This window comes from Bactrocera latifrons, unplaced genomic scaffold (genome assembly GCF_001853355.1).
Source record: "Bactrocera latifrons isolate USDA-ARS-PBARC rearing strain unplaced genomic scaffold, ASM185335v1 scaffold_370, whole genome shotgun sequence".
NCBI lineage: Eukaryota > Metazoa > Arthropoda > Insecta > Diptera > Tephritidae > Bactrocera > Bactrocera latifrons.
The window spans coordinates 220,871-225,120 of NW_017537013.1; positions in this window are offsets into that span (position 1 = coordinate 220,871).

A 4,250-nucleotide genomic window follows, 5' to 3' on the forward strand; every position below is an offset into this window, starting at 1 on the left:
CACTCATAATACCCGTCCTGCTATATGGTGCAGAGGCTTGGACGATGACAGCAACTGATGAGTCGACATTGCGAATTTGCGAGAGAAAAGATGTGCTAAAGATTTACGGTCCTTTGCGCGTTGGCCACGACGAATATCGCATTCGATGGAACGATGAGCTGTACGAAATATATGACGACGTTGACATAGTTCAGCGAATTAAAAGACAGCGGCTACTCTGACTAGGTCATGTTGTCCGGATGGACGAAAACGCTCCAGCTCTGAAAGTATTCGACGCAATACCCGCCGGGGGAAACAGAGGAAGAGGAAGACCTCCACTCCATTGGAAGGACCAAGTGGAGAAGGACCTGGCTTCACTTGGAATATCTAATTGGCGCCACGTAGCGAAAAGAAGACTCTACGCCAATCAAGAAGAAGAATGTGTTGAGCTCTTCTTCTGATACATCTTCCCAAATATATTTTCTAAAGATGATGTCAAACATATTTCCGCATGCGGATAGAAAGGCCATAATAATTATAATGTTAACTTACCTTGCACTGCTAGCGCTTTCACTCGCTTCTAGCTTTTCGTACTCAGCCTTGCCTCCTTTGTTCGTATTTCGGCAAACAATTATCTGTATTGTTCGATGCATTATAGCGTGAAATGTGTCAAATATGCTCATATTTTTAGTGTTTGGATTGGGACCTATAAAACGACTTTCACGGAAGATGTTTTGTTGCCGAAAGCGCTGAAATCCATGCGGGCTTGTTTTCCATTTGGTCCCGTCTTTACCAAGATAATAGCTTTCTTCATCAATGGTTGGCATATCTACTGCTTCCATTTTATCATCAGACCCCAAATCATTTTCCGAGTCACCTCCGTGACCCAGTTCCACTGGATGTGCCATCATTTCTGTATCAGAAGCATTGTCATTTAATTCGTTAACTTCTAATTGCATATCATTTTCATCAGGTACAACACTCAGAGCATTGTCCGTTATCATTTCCTCATCCTCGGACTCCATTTCATTAACCAGGTTTTCAAAATACTTTGTTAGCATATCATATGGATGCCTGGGATAATTTAAACATACGTAGATACTAGCATTTAGTTCTATCATAAAATACTTACCGGGACACTGATGAAGCACTCAACACTTTAAATTTACTACTATTGTTAGTTGCCATTTTCACTAAACACCTGTTGCTCMATGCATACACAATTTCAAAATGACACGCTTCAAAAGTTTAAAAACCGAATTCAGTAGTACATATGTATTTGCAAAAAAACTATTACGATTATTCCAAACATAGAATGCAAAAAACACACAAAATTTACTCTAAAAGAGACACTTTTGTTTTGAATAAAATAGCATGCGTCCAGCAAGACAAATATTATTCTTAAAAGTTACTCTCTTTCTCTCTCTAATTATTAGATTTTTACGGAATATCAACTTCTCTCTAAAATAACATATAAAAATGTACAAATGTAAATAGTGCCCGAAATCGTAGTAAAAAGTTGGTGCCCAAGTTAGGGTTAATGCAACATCACGGTAAAGGAGGAGTAGAGTCACTATCAGCCGACGTTATGTAAACAAAGGGACAGGTGAGAGGTGTCACTGTATAAACGTCAAGGGGAGCTCGGACTCCCCTATTAGTTTAGTTTCTATTAGAATTCAAGATAGCCGACTTTTAACCGGAAAATGGTTGCATTTAGTTATTTTCTTAAAATTTATGAAAAGTTGTCCCAAAAATATTGGTTATGTAGGAAAATATTTTTATTTTAATATATATTCTTAAAAATGAGAACAATATGATCAAATACATGAAAATTTAAGTTTTCTATTTATGCCTCTTTTTAACTGTGGTGGGTTAACAAATGTTCATCACAGAAAAATATTAAGAACAAATAAGCAACCATGCCGAATAGTGGGGTCCAGAATATGCTCCCTCACGGCCATATTTATATTTTTGCCATCATAACGTAGGTTTTTGCAAGACAATTTGTTTGAATTTATTTCATGGAACAATCTTTACTAGGTTTATTTAGTTATTTGAATCTGGAACAAGTGTTTACAAATTTCCATTGGGAATATAAATAACAGATCGACTGGGATTTTATTCCAATAAAAGTACGTAATAACTAAACATAGCTTATTGCTGCGTAATGGGTGAGGTGCTGTTCCAATTTTATGATTTAAGAGATGAAAAAGCGATACGCGATGTTGTGAAGTATTCAAATGTAGTTATCAACTTAGTTGGTCGTGAATTCGAGACAAAATTTTACATTCAATGATGTGCTCGTGGTAGGTGCACGTTGCATTGCTAGGTAAGCTAAAATCAAACTTTACTTCAAAAGATTTATCATTCATTTTTTCATTTTTTTTTATAGAATCAGCAAAGAAGCTGGAGCTATTATGAATGGTGTGGAAGTTGATATTTAAACTTTAAAAACCCAATAAATGTAATTTGGCTAATAATGAACCGCTTTTAAAAAGTAAGAAAATTGAGTTGTATTTTTATTTGGGCCAAACAAGTTATTATCGATTTGAATAATTTCAAACGGAATATATTTCGAACAATCATTTATTTTTTTAAATAGTATCCAGAATTGCTATTAAGCATGGCAAAATGCAAATTCAAAAAATTATTTCTTTAAGAATCCTTTTTATTTAAAAACTTAGCTTAGAACTAAGAAATAATGTGGTAAATCTGTTAGGATAATCAGTCCATTTGGGAACGAGTTGGATTCCTGATCGCCGGCGCATAGCTCAATTCTGACATATGAAACGTGTATGTAGTTTGAGAATACAAAATTTTATAGTTAAAATATAGGATACATGGCTATTATAATTATCGCTTGATTTATCTTACAATAAAAAATCTTGTTTTACTGTTCGGACGAATTATTATGATATGTAATACCAAATTTTTCCACAATAGTTATCCCTTTTGCTCCGCTCATTATCAAATATAATTTCCAATTTGTTCTTGAATAAGTTAACGCTTAAAAATATATAGCATACTTATCTATATCATGAAGGTGTAATTAATTTTTTTTTTATAACAGCTATTAGCTTTGTAACAAAAATTTAAAATAGTATTTATAAATGTACAAATATAGTAATAAACTTATAATTTAATATTATAGCATTTTCGCTTTCTGCAACCCGTTTTGACCTCTCGCCACCCTTAAGCGCCAAATACATGACACGAACATTTCCGCGAACATTCCCGTTATGTCATGTTTCTGCGAACTTTTCTGTCAAAATATTTTAGTTTTTGTCGAACATTTGCGCGAACTGGCAAACACCACCATACACGACAGAAAAGTTCGCAGAAACATGAAACATGGGTTTTCAAAATAATCCAGATTCATCTGCGTTATAAAGCTGCATGTCCGAAATTTCCATTTCATTAATTTTTGCCCGCAAATTATGAATGAATGGTGATATTCCTGACTTGTCGCTTGAGAGGATTTCCCCACAAATTTTTAAGTGGCGAATACCGAATCTTTCCTTGAAATTTGCAAGCCATCCATCACTTTCATGAAATTGTTGTTCTGTGTGCAATTTGGCAAATTTGAGCTTGGCTCTTGCCTTTAAAATTGGACCACTCATTGCACAATTACGTTGTCTTTGGCTTAAGAACCATTTATACAACCTTGCCTCAAGAACGGGATATTCCGATTTATGTAAAGTTTTCTTGGTTGCAACTTCATGTGTGTTTGCCACTGCCTCCAAAATTTCATGACGTTTTTTCTTTATTTTTGAGATGGCCRCCTTAGATACATTATAATCCAACGCCAATTGATTTCCATGAATACCTTCATCGAGTTTTCTTAAAATCTCAGCTTTTTGATGCAAATTTAATCTGATTTGCGATGATTTTCTCTCTTTTTTAACACACTAACCATAAACAACTCGCAAGTTTAAACGCTCATGGCMCATTACGCATGGATGTACCTCGCGACACCGACTATAATTTTTTACATAGAAATTCGGGAGTACATAGCAATGAGGGGAATACCCGAGCTTGTTTTTCTTGCTAAACAAACGGTTGGGTTTGAAAAAATAGAAAAGCTCAAAAAAGTTACCAAAACCCAAAGTTAACTTTTTAGAGCAGTACGTGGACGTCTACTGTGGTATTTTAAATTTTTGTTACAAAGTTTATAGCTGTTATCAAAAAAATTAATTATACCTTCATGATATAGATAAATATAATTAAAATATTTTGATTTTTGTCGTAGTAATTTCTGAACGGAACAGACG